General features: G+C 33.6%; 1 long non-coding RNA gene across 1 annotated transcript in view; it reads left to right on the forward strand.

Moving 5' to 3' along the window:
• LOC146761516 (uncharacterized) overlaps positions 1-19,425 on the forward strand; it is a 60,095-nt gene that overhangs the window by 14,204 nt on the left and 26,466 nt on the right. Inside the window, exon 2 of the long non-coding RNA XR_014944221.1 lies at positions 219-283. This is a non-coding gene — a long non-coding RNA (uncharacterized LOC146761516). The remainder of the gene's footprint in view (positions 1-218; positions 284-19,425) is intronic.

Here is a 19,425-nt window from a genome sequence, read left to right on the forward strand (position 1 = left end):
TAAATCACGAATAATTTTTCTGTTAGCTGAACTCCTTTATAATTATATAAAATTTACTTTTCAGGAAAAGTTGAGATCTTCATTGAAATGCAAAGTGTGGGATTGTTTTCTTGGTGTTTTGTTTGTTTGTTTGTTTGGTTTTTAGTGTTTTTTGTTTGTTTGTTTGTTTTTCCTTTGTTAAAATCTTAACATCTTGTGAATTCTTATTCTTTTTACAGATTCTGGATCAAATTTTCTACGTGTCTTCATCACCCAGATTTGCATGGAGGACAGAAACAGAAAGGTAAGAGGGTGAGAACTCATTTTTTGATGTTAAGACAGTTTACTAGGTAACGCAAAAGCTGTGCATGCAAGCAAGAAAAACAAGGAATTCAATCACTGCTTCCCATGGGAAAGCAAATGTTCGTACACTTCTGGGGAAACAGGGTCCCTCACATGTAGTCGTTTACTGGGAAGACAGATGCTATCATTTTGAATGTTCCCCACTTTCTACTTCTTTCCCAACAGTTTTATTGTGGAACATGGCACTATATGCTATGAAGTATCCCTTTGGACAGTCAGGATCAGCTATCCTGTGTCACTTCCAAACTTCTTTTGCACTCCACCCTGCTTGCTAGCAGGGCAGCACTAGAAGCAGAAGCAGTAGAAGAGACCTTGATTCTGCGCAAGGACTACTCTGCAACAACTAGAAATATTTGTCTATTATCATCACTACTTTCATCACAGATTCAAAACACACCACCTAACAACCCTCCACAAACAAAATTATCCTAGACAAAAACATGACACTGCATTGTGCCAAGGAATCGTAACTTGGTCACCATTCCTAAAAACCTACTATGTTGCATTTTATGACTGAATATCAGTTTGAGAAAAAATTCTGTGCTGCCTGCTGGTAAACATTCCTCTATGCAAGACTTCCCTGGAAGAAAGAGTGGTGAAATTAATGATGAAAAGGAGACAGAGGAGACCTGATCCAGCTCTACAAATATCTCAGGTGTGGGGGCAAAGTGGTGAGGCCAGACTCTTCAGCAGTGTGTGGAGACAGGACAAGGGGAAACAGACAGAAACTGGAGGAAGTTCTGCACAAATGTGCCCAAGAACTTCTTTACAGTGAGGGTGACGGAGCGCTGGAACAGGCTGCCCAGTGCGGTTGTGGAGTCTCCTTCTCTGGAGATATTCAAGACCAACCTGGACCTGGTGTAGGTACCAACTGGCCTACCTGTGTGACCTGGTTTAGGGAATCTGCTTTGCCAGGGGCTTGGACTCGGTGATCTCTGGAGGTCCCTTCCAACCCCTATGATTCTGTGATTCTGTGAAAGAGCATGTGAGAACAAAGTAAAATAGATAAAAATCAATAAGAAAATAACAAATCTGGAGAAAGCAATCAACAACTTGAAATAATGAAATTATTTTTGAAGATGGAATGTGTCGTGTGGAAAGAAGAATTGGTATGATATTTACAATCTTTACTTGTCTTAAATAGAAAATAAATACAGAGATAAAACATCAGGTTAGTGAGAGAAAATGATGAAGCATTAATCAACACTTTTAAATAAAAATGATCATATGCTGTATATTTTTGAAAATCAAAAAAATATTCTTCAGTTTCCCCGCAATGTATATTGTTTTTTGGTTTTATTTTCTATGAGCATGTAATTCTTGCAACAAGGGAGAAATTAAAAATTCAACTTAAAATTAATCTTCTCTTTTGGTTCATTTGGTCTTTTAGGCAAATGAACACTCCATTCTATAAGATGAGTTCATGATTATTTCTTTAGAACAAGTGATTACTTAGACTAAGAATTACTGTTGCTTTACCTTTCTGTACATTCTTTATTTTTACTTTTTGTAGGCAATGTTATTCAAGAAATGCTTGAATAGGCAATATCTCTTTAATTTTTATAGTATTCAGTAAATTCATTTTATATGCAGAATTTGGGATGTGAGTATTTCAGCTTTTTAAAATACCGTCTTTCCTATATATTGACACTGTAGGGAAAATTACTTTGGATCACAGCAGCCAGCTATTCATTCTTATACTCTATTACACTGCAGATAGTTTAAGATGAAGGGCTCAATTCTCTGCTGCAATGTCACTTCATAGGTTAAACAAACAAATCTCTAGTAAACAGCTTCTCAGCTTCAGAAAGAGCAAAATCTTTTCTTCCTTTTTTTTTTCTCTGTAGCAATGCTTTAATTTCTTATTCTCAGTGTTCAGCTGCTGAGCATTTTACTTCATTAGTCAGTTCTGTTCTTCCAGAGCTTGATTTCACAAGTCATCTTCTGAAGAAGCATGAACAGAGGAAGTTGCTAGGGAAGGAGTGAGAGCAGCATCTATATTTAGTCCAACAATCTCACAGTGCTATTCTAAACAAGAGATTTTAGTGTCCATCATAAGTGGTAATTTTTGTCCATATTTGTGCCACATTTTCTGTGTTCTCCCATCTTCTCAGGTATGCCTATTGAAGAGTCAGGAGCAAGGCTGTGGTGGAGAATGCATCTTGCGTGAGTGATAAAGCTCTGGTTTGGATGCAGTTCAATCAGTTTTTCTCATTGATATGGCATAGATAACAGGTTCATGAGCAGTCTCTGTGACTGGGTGGCTCCTTACTTCATAAACTTTTCTAATTTTACCTCTTATTCTGTCTATATGGTTATCCATCTTTAACTCTGAAAATGATTTTCAAAGATGAATTAAGAAGTTAAAACACAGCTATTGATATTTCTCTTGTAGTCTGATATTCTTCCTGTGTAACAGAAGATGAATAGTCAGTTATCAGTTGCATGTCAGAAGGGAAATGGAAATGCTTATTTTTAACTAAAAAACAGAACTTTGTGAGATTGTTGTTGTCTCCTTTACTATAATGCAATTCTACACTTAATGTTGCACAAGGGTGCAGAATTATGACCCTAATAGACATGACTTGGAAAAGCTCTCCTAAGGACAGGGGTAACTGAATTAAATTAATGTCTCTGAAATAATACTTCTTTTATACACCCTAGAACTTGATTTATTTATTTATTTTGTAGAGGGATGACCTTTTCAAAGTACTTTGTCATGCATCTGAAACACACGATGCCTAGTGATGGTATATTGGATAATAGTGTAAGTGTATTTGATATATGGGATGTATTAAAAAGTTATATGTTTAATTTATTTAGTTTCCTCAGTATTTTTATTTTTTTTTTTCCTCTTCTTGAAGGTCCTGGAGAGCCTAAACAGCTGAAAATGTTTATATTATGAGGTAAATTCCACTTCTTTGATTAAGCAAATAATAGTTACATCCATTTCACTAGCACAGTTCCTGAAGTATATGACAGTGGTAAATCATCACAAATTTTGCACTGATTTTTACTAAATCTGTACTCCTTTTTTATTCTTTTCTGATATTACCAGGAGATATTACAAGATAAATTCAAAATTAATCACGCATTTTATAAAAAGTGTCAGTCTGCCATCTTTATATACTATTTCCTTACTCATCTTCCATCCCATTACAGATTTACATAATTTAATGGCAAATTCATTAGGAGTGACAAATTCTTTCATCTTAAACTTGTATTATTCAATATTCAGGACATATTTAGCTGTCATATAGAGTAAGAAATCGAATCTATGCAAATTCTGTCTCAGTAATGAAGAGTTTGAATTTGGTCCACAAGTGTCCATGTTTGAAATGCTTTGTGAAGCTTCAGGTCTGAGAGTATTTAACAGATGAGCATCTCCCAAAGTTAGCATATGTAGAAATAGATTAAATCAACAAATGTTACTATGTTTAAGGTATTGATCAATATTTTACTAATTGTAGTTAGACAGGATATCTTTACTGTAAAATGTCCCTGGAGAAAATCTCAGTATTTTTGTTTTAATAAAATACTAATTTCATGAGCAGCAGGAACACTGTTGTGATTAACAAAGGAAACAGTAATAAATTAATGTAATAAAGCCTGATTTTGCTTTAAGCTGACCTTGACTTGAAGGGCCAGAACCTGAGTCTTGGTGCATATGCGTACATTTTAAAACATTTATGAAGAAAAACATAATGTAGTATTACTTGCTACTTACTGTTTCGTCTGCTAATCTGGGCCATGATATAGAAAGAAGAATACAACTGGTACTAATAGCAGAAAACCAACATATGTATCATTATAAGAAAAAACCACAGTGAATAACATCCTAATGAACAGAAGAAAGGGGTGTCATGCTGTAGAAGGAATGATTAAATATTATGTAAACCACGGTTATTAAAGGCAAGCGGTATTAGTCATGTAACACATGCAGAACTTTTTCAGTTAGCTTTTGATGAAATTGGATGTAAGTATTTCCACTTAAATAGACTACAGTATGTGCAGGCCATTTTCAGTGATAATGTAGAGTTAATAAATTAGTTTTATTTTCTACATTTTATTTTCTATAATTTTCTTCATCTCTCAGCTTAAAACTAGTGTACTTTAAGTACAATGCCTCTAACTCCTATTAATGTACCAAGGAAAGCTAGAATCTGTAAGCTGATGGACAAACTTTGTGAGAGCATGCATGCATACATCTGTGTAAAAGACAGAACAGCCACAGAGGCTAAGCAATGAAAGTGGTATGTCAAAAAGTATTTCTTTATTAACAAATAATATCTAAACATTGTAGCTGAATGCCAAATTCAGCATGTACTTCTTTGCTGTAGAACTCCAGTCTGCATAATGTTTCTTAATTGTTAATTGCAAGAGATTTAAGGTGTTACAAATAAGTACATTACAAGATTTTTTTCTTTTTTAAAATAGGATACTTTCCTTATTATAGTACAATACCAGCAATAATGAAAATTTTTATATTACCCTCTTCTTTAATTTTTCATGATAAAAAATAAACTTTTCACCTAAAAGGTATTCCTGCTACTTCTTCTTTTCATCTTGACATTCCTCTTTTTCTTGACAGTTCCATACAAGTGCTAAGATCAAACCTCTTCTGCAAGACTAATATGTTAAAAAGCATAAACTGCTTTTTGAAGAGTCAAAAAATCTGAAAACACTCAACAGTTGAAAACTTTTCTACAGAGGGCAAAGCAAAAATCTTCACCTTATTTTAAGAAGTACTGAGTTAGATGCACTGTATAAAATATACTCTGGTATTTTGGCTTCTTCCAAAAGTCAGAATGCTTGTAATTCTTTGTTGTTGTTGTTTGTTTTTTGTTTTTTGTTCGTGTTTAAAATAATAATAATAATGATTTAAAAAAATAGGACAGAGAAGCAAATTACAATCTAGAAAATTGAAATGGAAAGATTTTTGTTGAAATTTTTCTCTTGAAGAGGAAATGTAAAGGATAAGAAACCAAGAAAAAAAGAAAGAATTTCAGAAGAACTACATGGGAAGTGTTATCTCTCTTAGCTACTGAGTGAAGAACTCTAGTTCCCTTGACTTTTAAGTTTCTTCAGTACATAAATTTGTCAGTCATTTGCTTTTCAGAAACAGCTATTTCATTTACCAGAGATTTGATTCCCATAACAAACCTGTACAAGTGCCACACCCAAAGGCAGTATTTTCTAAGAGATTTAGAATTTAACTCCTTGAAGTGTCTGAAATTCACTTTGCTTTGTTATCTCTTTCATGAAAAGGCTGCTTGAACTCAGCTAATCTTCTAAGCAGTAGATTTAGGATCTGATTTGATTCTTATTACTTGTCAGTAGAATGCTGATACTTACTTCGGATGAGAGCAGGACCAAGTCTGCAGTCCTGTGGTAAGTGTGACTGGAGTCTTATAAGCTTTCTATTTCTTTCTATTAGTGCTGTGGCCACCAGTGTTTTGGAATCACTATTTTGTAATTAGACACTTTGTTTTTTAAAAGCCAGCCTTTATGGTATAACTTGTTTTTTGTAGCACAAGAAAACACTGGATTTAAAGCTTTTACATCCAGTCTTGCTAAATTAATTAAAATTTGAAGTAGAAATTATATCCCAAAACATCTAGAATAGACTATGGAGCCCAAATCCCACAGGATTTTGAATTTTAGTATTTGTGTGCAGTTATATGTCGTCTTCTCAATGCAAATAGAATATGAGATTTTTAAAAAATCATGAATACTCTCTACATGTATTTTTATAAATATCTTCAATAGAAAACTCCTTATTCACTTTGGCAACTGGCACCGTCTAGCTACAAATGTCTTGATTATGATAGTGTTGACTCCTGAGCAAAAAGTGCATGGAAAGTATTACTAGCATACATTTCTATGATAAAATCACAAAGGATTATCTGCTATCATACTGAGGCACTTTTACAGAAATGCCTTTAAAATAACCAGCTTGTGAAGTTACTAGTTATACAATGAGAAAACTGTTCATTTAGTGCATGCAGCTTTCTACATGTAGTAGCTAGACTACAAAGTTCTTTGAGCATAGCCTGTCTATCTAAAGCAAAATTTATTATTTTGTTATTAAACCACATCTTCACAAAACAAATGATTGTGGCTCTTTTGGATTTAAAAGCAGAAAAACAGTAACAGCAAATTAAGTACAGTTTCAATTACTATAATTAGTCAAGTACGTGGAGTCTTTCACAGTGCTGTTATAATTAAGTTTCTGTCAGAGTAATCTTTGTTATTCCTTGTTATCAGAGGATTATAACTCTACAGTGAACACTGAATAATTTCTGAACAAGCTTTCTTTTGAATTATAAACTATTTTCCCCTTAAGTAAACAAACATAACTGTAATCACTCAGTTGCTTAATGTACAAATGTCTTGGAAAGTGAAGCTTGAGACTTTTTTTTCTCTGAAAACATTGTGTTCTGCCTAAAGCAACATGAGATATAATTTAATGTTATGCTTCTTGTCTGCACCATGATGTTTTTTGAAATGGACTCAATTTGTGAGAGCTGGAGCTAATGTTATATGGTGCAGTGGGATTTGTACAGCTCATGCCATCTCTGGGCTATGAATTGGTAGATGAAAGCCTCTAGAAGCAGACCAGTTTTCCAGCCTGTAAGAATCTTGTGAGGGAGTGCCAGTTTATTCACTGTTCTGACTAGTATACATTAAAATGTTGCTTGAGCTGATGGGTCAAGAAAATGGAATGCAATCATTAGTGTAATACAGTTACTGCACACACAAATTTGGTGTAGGACTTACTGTACCGAGGCCTTACTCTGATATCTCTGAAAGTACACTGTGGCACTTTACTCTTTATGTTTTTGATTCTTCCTTAAGGTGATATTTATCCAGGTTCAGAAATATTTTGGAAAAAATTTAAGTCCCTTGTCATGTTGAATTCATTTTATATACATTGCAAAAAAAAAAAAAAAAAAAAAAAAAAAAGATCTGACTAAACTATTTTTGCATTAATGCATTTCTCACATGTGTCTTTTTAGTTGCTCTGCTTTAACCAAAAATTAATTGAGACTTTTGAGACAATTTTTTTTTTTTTTATAGCATCATTTTGAGATTTAAAACTCTAGTCAACTTTGAGTCACTTTGGTCCATATTTATGGCTTTTCACTTAGAGCTCTACCAGAGACAAATGGAACTCATTAACTATTATGGTAATATCAATTATTATGATGAAGATTGCACAAACAAGAGATTTTATATTTTAAGTAGTTTCGACAGACAGATAATGAAAGTTGGAAGAGAACTAGAGGCACCTACGCGTTACAGACCTGGTTTCTAAGCCCAAAATTTAGAGTCTTAAAGTCATTACTGCTGTCTAGACTTGTGTATAGAGAGTTTATATTCTATTCTCTTTCCCCTTAAAGGAGAGTTGGAGAGTTTTTATGACACTGAACTGTATGTTTCTAAGCGTATACCAAACTGAACAGCAAAATGCAAAATTTTGAGCCCTGAATTGTTTACCTTTACCTTGTTCACAAAGTGGAATTCCTGCTTCCTAGCCTGCACCATAGCCACGAGCTGGGATACATGCTTCTGTCTGCAAGAAGTTATTCACTTGTGCTCTTTATGTGACTGAAAGATTATTTAATTACTTCATGTAAAGTGGAGTACATTCAGTGATTAAAAGTATATTAATGATCTAGCTAAATGGTGACTGATTCTTGTATAAATATATATTGACTTAGCTTTTTATTTGTTTAGGTACCAAATATAATCTTACTCATTGTGGCCTTGCAATATTTGAAGGGAGCGTATGGACAGGAGGGGGAATGACTGTTTATGAGATTGGATAGTGATAGGACAAAGGAGAATGGTTTTAAACTAGAACAGGTGAAGTTCAGTTGACATATTAGGAGGAAGTTTTTTACTCAGTGTGGTGATGCACTGAAACAAGTTGCCCAAGGAGGTTGTGACTGATCCCTGGAGGCATTCAAGGCCAGTCTGGATGTGGCTCTGGGCAGCCTGGTCTAGTGATTGGCGACGCTGCACATTGCAGGGAGGTTGAAACTAGATGATCATTGTAGTCTTTTCCAACCCAGGCCATTCTATGATTCTAACAGAAAAAACAAACACACAAACAACAACAACAATAAATAAAAATTAAAAAAAAACAACAAAGGTCATTGTGACACACGACACATTTACCTAACTGGAATCCCTCAGAGGTGGGATTTTACTATGCTATCCTGTTACAAATTTTTACATGGATTGGTTAAGTTAGGTCGAGTATGTCTGCAAGGTCTGCATCTTATGCCTTTATTTATAGAGAACACTGAATCTGGGTAAATTGTAAATCAGAACAAGTGGAGGCAAAACTGGGAAAGAAATACTCTTTCTCATCCATGTTTTCTAGAGATTAAAAATTACATATTCAGTAAACTAAAGAAATGCTAAATTTGTGGATCACAGTTTTAGATAGTACAGAGTCCTTAAAATACTAACCGTTAAATCATAGTTTCAAAGTAACCTTGCTTATTTATGAGATATAAATTTAAGCATATTTATTATGAGATGACTTTAGGAGTTAAGCTAGAATTTCAAAAATGTTTAAGAACCTTGCAGATCTATTAATACTTGTTCAGCGCTTCTGGAAAATCCAAAATCCTAGAGTCTGGAATAAAAAATTCCTGTCTGGTAGAGAGTTCAAATGGAAGTTGTGTTTCCTTAGTGCAATGACTTTCTCTGTGAAATTCTACTATGAAGTGCAAGCTTTTCCTAATTTTCATAGAGGAAGGAGAGCTAAAATGTAGTTTACATGTTTGATGTGATATGGGCCCGCTTCAAATATGGAAACAGTTTTAGCTAAATTAGACACCAGATTGCTGCTTAGTTTGCTCTCTTGGTTCCACCAGCTGCATTTACTAGCTCTTCTTTTTCTAAAATGTAAGTCTTGATACCTTTTGTGTCTATAGATCATTTCACGTAGACAACTAAACATAAAATGATTTAATCTTGAACTGAATTCTGCCCTAGACATTCACTCTTAGATGTTAACATCTGAACTAGTCACTCCACTGTCTTTTACAGTGGAAATTTTAGACCCATTTTAAATTTCTGATTTTGATTAGATGAAGTATTTCTCTACTTTTATATAAAGAAACCCTGGGTTGACAAGGTAAGCCTCCAGTATCTACTAGATCCTGAGATTTACCAAATTAGCAGTTTACCATATCTTTATCATTAGTATTTCTCATAATCTAAAATTTAATAACATTCTAAAGTGCACTGATGTCCTGGAAAGAATCTAAAAAGTTAAAACACTTCTTGCCAAAGAATCTGAGAGATCAGTGAGAGCTACTGAGTATAAAACATCTTCTAATTGCGTTAACTATTCAAATACCTTATTCTAACCAGGAAAAAAAAAAAAAAAAAAAAAAAAGATATGGAATTAATACTGAAGTGAATTACAGACATGTATGTCTCAGCTAGATATGTATAAGATCAGTCATATAACTGAACAAAATTTGAAATGGTACTTAACGTGATTACATAAGTTTTTCTTTTTAGGATTTACTATATTACATTTATAATGTAAAAAATTCAGGATTTAAAAAAAAAAAAAAGGTACAAAAAACCTAGGTGGAAAAATGCTAAATGGTACCTACCTTGTTTTTCATATACAGGTGTTTTTCATTGTATTGTTCTTACATATAGTGGGCCTGTAGTCTCAGGAAAAAAAATCATTTCATTGAAGCTGTGTGTTTTAAGATTGAATATAAAGAAAAATTGACCATTACAAATGCAAATGTTTTCTTACACTGTCAGTAGTGTTTTTGTGTGCACCTGTATTTGCATGCACAATTTATGTTATTTTCCAGAACCTCGCTGAATCAGGACTCCCTACGATTTCTCAAGCTTCCTGTATGGAGGCACCTAAAACTCAAAAATGTAGGCTGTCATAGCCATACGATTTGATATTCTTCATACAGTATTTGAGAATGAGCACTATAATGTTATATTAATAATCAGGTTCTCTATGACAACAGTTTTTCCATAAAATTTACAAAACATACAGCTTCAATTTTATTATATTTCCCTGAGGAGTTAGCAGTGAAAGCATTTCAATATTTTTTTATTGTATCAGATGCAGAACTGGAAGGCTTTTAGAAATAAACTAGTCTGACTTACCTAAGTAAGATGAAATGGTAAAAAAAAAACCAACAAACAGTGTAGTTTGTTAGAAGCAATATAGATTAAAAGAAAATATTTCACATGTAAAATGTCATTTAAAGCAGAAACCAAGAGTGATTTTTAAAAACTGTTACAGAATAGAGCTAGTATGAATTGGCAGCTCTCCACTGATTGCATTGGAACTTTGCCGATAACATTAGCTGATGATCTGACTTTATATGAGTAAACTTCACAGCATCCCTTAAATCAGCAGGAATAAGATGCCTGAGTGACTCAGTAAATCAAGGAAAGTTCAAATAATTATTAAAAAATAAATAAGAATGGCTCTTTAATGCAATACAGTTTTATTCTGAGTGGCATTTCATAAATATGCATCCCAAGAATCTTTACAAAAAAATGCTATAAATAATTCAATTATGTGTTTTAATAATTAGTAGTGTACTTTGATACCATAGTAACATATATTCAGCCAGCACATCTGATAATCCATGCTGAGGAATTTTTTTATGAGTGACCCTTCCCCTTGCATCTTAGTCCCCAAATCAATTTTATTTTCCCTATTGATGGGAAATGTGGGCAGGAGTGCAGAATAGTTTGTGGCCTGTAACAATAAGATATTAAAAAACCTTTGCTGTAAATTAAGGAACCAAATGGCTGCAGGAAAAATGCAAAACTTTTGATTTCTGACAGTGGCTACTCTTCAGTTGTCATACTGAGGCTTTTCATTATACATTTATGTTTAGTAACTAAGGATTACAAAGATATTGATTCAAAATAGTTAAGTAGTAAGTGTTTTCATGTAAAAGGGATTTGTGATCATAGTTTTACCTAAACATGGTCACCTGTTAAGTTGAGGTAAGTTGATAATGGAAAGAGAATTTTAGAATTGCAAAACTATTCTCATAATAAACTGGCTTTCTCCAGTTTTACTTCATTTTTCAAGAAGATTATTATTCAAGGGATGGCATGAATCAAAACACATTCATACACTCACAAAGATGAAGGATGTCTTCAAGCCCCATGTTGAGCAACTTCCACAACTACTTTACTTATTGCAGTTTCCTGTTCCCCTTGAGAACTCATTTCCCTGCACTTTAAAATTATTTTCACAAGACTTCCCATCTTCTTTATATGTGCATCTATTTAAAGTCAAATGTACTTTTGAAATTAATTTATACTGATTTATCATTGAACAGAGTACTTTGGAAGACATGACAAAGGATTTTCTTAATGCTTATAGTCTCTAATGCAAAATTTAAAATATCAGTACCTTTTTGTTGTGTGGAATCATTTATCCTCTTTAAAGTGCCAAAGGCCAAAACAAACAAACAACCACCAAACAAAAAACAAACAACAACAACAAAAAAAAACAAACAAAAACCCCTATACTTTTTATACTAAAATACTATACAAAAGGTTTTTTTATGTAACTATAGTAAGAAAGGCTCTTTTCCCAGTAGGAAAGACCTCTTTAACTTACCTGACAAAGATCTCTTCCATACACTTATCATTCCTGCACGTTTTGGTGATTAGTTGAGAGGCTGAGAGTTATTTGCATCTTTCTTCCCTGCTACAGCATTGCTGCCTGGGGATACATGGAAACCTTGGTTAATATTAAAGAAATAATTTGGAACATAAAGCAGCACACTAACTCCTTCTGCCTGGGCAGTAACATTACTCCTCATTAAAGCTTGAGGAAGTTCATCTCACATTCAATTACAGATGCCTAAAAACTGTTTTCCAGGCAATCTATGCTCCTTAGACAAGAGAAAAGGGAGGAAAGGATCTGCTTTTCCCCTGGGATTTTCTGATCTCTTTGCTTATGATGCTTCCAGCCAGCTGGGAGAATTTGCTAAGTGACTTGTTGGTCATAGAGATGTCATACTGAGAGATGATGAATGACTCTGAGCTTCTGCTGTAAGGTCTAGAAGAAATAATGCAGTAGTCTCAAAGGAATATTCGAAGTTTCATCTTTAACAGCTTTAGAAAAACAGCAACATCTATAACATTCTAAATTCTACAGAAAGAGAAGCCCAGCTATTTTTTTTTTTAATTTATTTTTTTTCTCCTTGAGGGCAGAATACTTTGTATGATTTTAACCCTTTTGAATATGAATCTTATATTTTTGCCTTTGTTTAGGCTGCAGGGGATAGAAGTTCAGGAAGACAGAAATCAGGCAGATTATGTACCACATTGGCTTTCCATGCCTCAACATGTTTTCTATTAGCAGGATTTTCTCTGATCAATAAACTATGATACGTTTGTTAATACAACAATTTAGAACCACAACACAGGGCAAATTCTCATCAGTAATGAAAACAGTAGGCAAATAAAAGGTAGGATATAGACTGTTACAAACTGAATTTGGACTGTGTTTTGATTCAAGTGCTTTATTTCTCAGAAGCTGTACAATTTGCAATATTTTTTTCCTAAGTATTCCTTTTGGCCTTGTATATGTCACTTTCTCAAACTTTCTTTCAGATTTTTGTCAAAACATTCATTCACATTAGAAATTATTTAGTGTTCTTTGATACTGGATAATTTATCAGTTAGAAAACAAAGTCTACTTGCAGCTGAAAAAAGTCTGGTTTGAAGCTCAAAAGTATTCCTCCTGAATGATTTTTTTAGAAGATAATTTTGAAGCTGAAAATGGTAACTACATACAATATATTTTACATGTATTGTTTCCCTACTTTGAACTGAGTTCTCATCTCTGGATGACAGGCAGTTCTTACTATTTATTAGTGGAGTGTAATTTCCTAGAATAAATTACTAAGTCTAGAAAAGACCTCCAGGGTCATCTAGTCCAACGAGCCACCTACCACCAGTATAACTCCACTAAACCAGTACCCTTAGTACAGTGTCTAAATGTTTCTTGAACACCTCCAGGGATGGTGAATGCACCATCTTCCTAGGCAGCCCATTCTAGTGCCTCCTTCAGAGAGAATCTAGTGCCATCCTTCAGAGAAGAATTTTTTCCTAATATCCAACCTCAGCCTCCCATGGTGCAACTTGAGACCATTCCCTCTAGTCTTGTCACTAGTTACGAGGGAGAAGAGACTTACCCCCACCTTGAGACAGCCTCCTTTCAGGAATCTGTGGAGAACGATAAGGTCACTCCAGAGCTTCCTCTTCTCTAGTCTAAAGAATCTGAGTTCCCTCAGCCGATCTCCATAAGACTTGTGCTCTAGACTCCTCACCAGATTCATTGCCCTTCTTGGAACATGCTGCAGGGCTTCAATGTCTTCCTTGTAGTGAGGGGCCCAAAACTGAATACAGTACTCAAGGTGCAGCCTCTCCAGTGCTGAGTATGAATGGATGATCACTTCCCTGCTCCTGTTGGCAACACAATTTCTGTTACAAACCAGGATGCTATTGGCCTCCTTGGCTACCTGGGCATACTACTGGCTCACGTTTAGCCAAGCTTTAACTAACATGCCCAGGTCCATGTCTTCTACAATGTCTTCCAGCCACCCTGTCCAAAGCCTGTAGTATTGTCTCAGGTAGTTGTGATCATAGTGCAGGACCTGGTACTTGGTCTTGTTGAACTTCATCCCACTGACCTCAGCCCAGATATCCAGCCTGTTCAAATCTCTCTGAAGGGCCTTCCTACCCCAGGAAGATCAGTGCTTCTTTCAAACTTGGTGTCATTGGTCTTATTTCCACCTGAAGAAGAATTTAAAATTTTCTTTGTAAGTCTGCATTGCAGATGTATATTTGATGTCAACTGCTAACCTGTGCAGCAGTTTTTGCTGTTTGAAAAGGTAATTAGTTTTCTTTCCTTTGATAAACTTCAATGTCATCTATTCAATGTTATTTAATGATTTTATATAGCTTAAAAGAATAGATAGATTCATATGTTTAACACTACTTAAGAGTTACTTTTGATGAAACAGGAAACTAAAAATTTTCAGAATGTAAAAATCTGTAGCTCCAGTGATCTGCTTGACACCAAAAAAGTATCTTGTTCCAGTGCTAATGCATAGTGTACAGTGTTCTTCACCTTGAAGACTGATGATGCATCGACTACACCTAAAAAGCAAAGAAGGAATTGCTTTGCATGGTTCAATTCCTTTTTTAAGATTTCCCAAATGCTCATCAACTCTAAAGCCTCTTTCATGTAGTTTAAGCTTTCCTTGTTGAATCTGATCATGACTTCATTTGCAGGTTTAGAAAACATGTCAGAGGCATAGCATGCTTGGCATCCTGATGACAAACAGATCCATAACTATACAACCTGACAAAATACTTTAGTCAAAGATATTTTTACTTTGGTAGTTCAAGCATCTATCTTTTTAAAGTTCTTAATTTTAAAAAGCTTCTACATGATTTACAACAACAACAAAAAAACATGATGACTTTTATAAGAATTTTTTTGTTTTTAGTTTTTTGAGAGGTTTTTTTTTTCATTCTTAACATTAATTTTACTTTCAAAATATACATTTTTAGCAGCTTATTTACAATATAACTTAGCTGATTTGGATACTGAAAATAATATCTTTTAGGTAAACTTAGAAAACAATATGCTGAGCACATAGAACAAAGGTTTCAAGGACATTTTGTGTTGAGTTTGAACAGAGAAGCTGAATGCTCACTTTCAATGGCTGGTTTGAAATGACATACCATAATGGCTCCAAAGGAGCTGTAACAATCTACCCAGTCAATGATCCATGAACAAAAAAGGATTTACTCAATTTGAAACCAATACCTTCTAACATGTTAAAAAATAAACAAACAAAATCTCCTATGCTCTGCTGATTCACACAGTTTTCTTCATTTCCTCATAGGTACTGCACTTTTCCCTTGTCAGTATAATTCTCTCTGCTGTAGAGAGAGTGGAGCTTCAGGAGAGCTCAAAGGACTTAAAATGGGGGAATGTGTTGGTCTGTTTGTTCAGTAGGACAGTGATATTTTTTCTCTCAGGAAGAAAGATAAGCCTTTTTTTTTCTTTTTCTTTTCCTTTTCCTTTTCCTTTTCCTTTTTCTTTTTCTTTTTCTTTTTCTTTTTCTTTTTCTTTTTCTTTTTCTTTTTCTTTTTCTTTTTCTTTTTCTTTCTTTTTCTTTTTCTTCTTTTCCTTTTTCTACCTTACTAGTGATTTTAGAAAAATGTGCTTTCATACCCACCTGAGCCCCTGACAAGAGCACCTTTGGATGAATTATCTATTTTACCTAAATCTTTTTCTTACTATATGAAGATTTAGACTTATTAAATGAAACTTCTTTAAGTAATAATTAGCTGAAAGAAAAATATGCAAATATCTTCATTGTGCAAAGGTAAGAATCATGCTATGAACATGCACATTTAGAAGTACTAAGTAATACTGAGAAATGAAAATCATGTTAGTATTATATATTTAAGCACAGAGTCAGTTTTGAGACTTGCATTTGAAAAATAATCCCTGAAGGTTACTGCCAAATGAAATCATTTTCTCTATTGGAGTTTGATGGACAACAAACGTATAGAGAATTAGTAAATCTTTAAGATGCAATCGACTAATGAATATACAGAAAACTTTTAATAATGGAGTAATATAATTATGGGGGGGAGCGCTTGAATCCTAATATTTCTGCTGAAACTTACATTTAGTTTTGAAAACACGACATAATAGTATACACAGAAGTCCCTGATCCTTCATAAATATATTTTCTTTCCTTTACAGCATCTTAAAATGCCAGCAGTTGTAAATCAAAGTTAAACAGGAAGGGTTAAGAGAAGCATAAAAATTATTCCAACTCATAAGTTCCCTGATGTCTGCTTACTAGAATCTGAAGTCAACATAAACTAATATACATTCCTGAACAGTCTGACAGTTTCAATTATATACTTGACTTAAAAAGAAATTCCATCAGCTATGTGTTGAATTTTATATATCCATAATACATAAAAAGGGGAAAGGTAAGATTAATACCCAGTAGCTTCTTCAGGCCTATGTGTTTTTTGAATTCTGATAAGAGTAAGTAAAGAAGGAGAGTGTTTATAAAAAAGAGTTTATTAAAAACAAAAATATACAAACAAAAGCCCGCAACAGAATACTGGTATTCTTCTTAAATAAGGAAGTTCTGTTAGTTTGAAATAAAGATTAAGTATTATTATTAATTATTTTTTCCTAAAACTGATTAGGCTTATTTCCCTAGTATTTAAAACATAAATACAAATCCTACATGCTAGTTAAAATCTCAGCAAGAACTGCATTTTCACATATAATCATAAATTTTCAAAAGTTAAACACAGCATTAAAGTACCACAGTACTAATGGTATATTTTAAAATGACTTATAATTGTAGTCAGATTCCCATTAATGACTTTAATATCATTCTTAGTATCTACTTTCATGTGTAACAAATATGTTTCCATAAGCAATACCTGTCTTAGGCTTTTGTTTATGGAAACACATGCATTCCATAAACACGTGTTTATGGAAATACATGCATACAGAAGCATTCTGTCATCCATCCATCCACATGCCTGTTCTACTATCTCTCTGTATATGAAAGAAGTGTATTCATCAAATACAAACCCAACTAAAATAATGATAGAAGAGATGCATTAAACTAAGCAACGACACTAGCTTTTTGTGTTTTCTGTCCTTAATTTCTCAATCATTTTTCTGTATTTAAAAACATAATAAAAAATTCTCATTCTAAACAAAGTACAATACACTGAAAAGAACTGATATACGTAGTCACAAATCCAACCAGATCAATCAAATGCCTATCCATTGCACACATTTAGCTACCAGACTTGGGAGTCTTTTTACTGACTCCCCTGATGGACTTAATAGCAGATTTCTTTATTTCTATTTTGCAGAACTTCAAAGTGAGCATGCTGGGCATGCAGAATTGTCTGTTTTCAGATGTAACCTGAGGGAGCTGAGTAGTTGTATTATTGTTTAGTGCTTTCGTTTAACAATTCTTGTGATATATATTCTACCTACCTTGAAATACAATAGTGACTATTTCACAGCTTCTTTTAGAACCCCTTGTCATTTCTGTAAAAGAGCTAGAATTTCAGGTTCATCTTTTCTTGATGTGAAATAGTAGTCTTTTCAATAATTATTAATTCAATAATAAAGATAGTTTGTGATAACAGCAGTATCAAAATAGGTGTGCTCAATAAACTAGTGGTCATACCCTCATACTTGTCTGTTTTCTTTGTAGCAAATTTGAAAACTCATCAAATCTGTAAATATTAAATCAAGTCGGGCAATAGTTGTGGAAATCTCAAAGTTATCACAGAAATATCCTTTCCCTTTTTTAATTATGAAGTTATTTTGTTGAAGTGTCTCTTCTCATTTGTGTGAATGTGGAAAGAGCTGTGAGGTATGCATCTAGCTTAAATCACTATAATATTAATAAACAACAATAAAAAGACAGTAGTGAAGCTAGCTGTTACAGCAGTGAAAGGTCATTATGTTGCCTGCTAATTGTGTAGCTTGTCAGATTTTAAGTAAAAGTAAATAAGGACTGAAATTGTCCAAGAAGTTTCTGACATATGGTGCCATTATAAATTGCGATTGTGTTTTTATTACTTACATAGAAATGGCACAAAAATAGTCATGACTTTGTCAAAAATCACTTGTCTCAAATATTATAATCCATGAGGTGGAATGAATGGAGCATTGCTTTGTAATTAATTTTGTAAGTGACATTGTAGACTTTTTCAAAATTTCTTCTGTAAATATTGCCTACTACTATCTTGCACTACTTATGTTTTACACATATGTGAAATAGCATATATGCATAAATTATGTATAGATCCCATGTGAAAAAGAAAGTCGATGATATTTCATTTGCAGATCTGAGCACGGATTTGAAAATCCTTACAAACACTTGACAGATGCTACCGAGTTTTACAGAAAAACCTCTAAACATAACAACATGTACTGCAATATGTTTTCAAGTTCTGAAAGCGAGTTAGTGCCCAGAGTTCTAGTAACATTTTTCTATTTATTTTGATTTGTATTTGTGGTTTCAGGTAAATTATATACCTTACAGCCTGCAGTGCTTTTTATTATTATTATTATTACTATAATTTGTTTGTTTATATTCTTTTGTAATTACAATTTAAATAGTTTCTGAAATGTCATTAAATGTCTTAAATAAGGTTTTTTGAATTTCTGAAAAAAGCAGCATACCAAAAATGATGCATGAAAAATGATTCTGGGCAGTAATGACACAGTAACCATCAGAGAACCTGTTTACCAGTCCCTTGGGTGTCATAATAATATAGTGGAGCAGTAATTCAAATTTCTTTTATAAAGGAATGTTCCCATAACCTGTAATCAGTGATGTTTTAAACTATGAAAAGGAGGGTGCACTAAGATGGCTTTGAAAACAAGGAAATAATCAAACTGGCTATGTCTGCAGCAGTAAACTGTGTTGTGCAGTGGAAGATGACTTGCTCAGCAAAGTAGATGAGGCTGAGAACTTGATACCAAATAAAGGTTTCAGTAACCAACTCTTATGTCTTAAACCAACTCTAATCTGACCAGGTGGACTGAACTCCATTTAGTGCTTGGAGCATGTGAGGAAAAGAATCCATTCTGAGCATGCTAAATTTGTAAGGTGATGCAATCAAAACCGCAGAAGAAGGGGAGACTGGCTTCAGAAGCACCCTCCTCATTTAAAGTGCTTGTGTAGACATGTTCTATGGGTACTGCTGCAATTTCTGTCTTAAATATTATGCTGTTTAGCAAGATATAAAAGAAACAGTATTATTTTCCCTGACCCCTAAAAGTGGCTCTTCAGCATAGTTCAATTAACTTATTTTGCTCATTCAGTCTCATGCAAAATAGTGTTTTATACACTTGCAGGTACAAGCAGTATATTTTAACAGAATACGAGCTGTATCTTAAAAGTCTATCTGATGATAAATAGCAAATAATATATGCCACATTAATTATGTGAGCTCTTG

This window comes from Coturnix japonica, chromosome 3 (genome assembly GCF_054131305.1).
Source record: "Coturnix japonica strain WE chromosome 3, WE-NBRP24, whole genome shotgun sequence".
Classification (NCBI taxonomy): domain Eukaryota; kingdom Metazoa; phylum Chordata; class Aves; order Galliformes; family Phasianidae; genus Coturnix; species Coturnix japonica.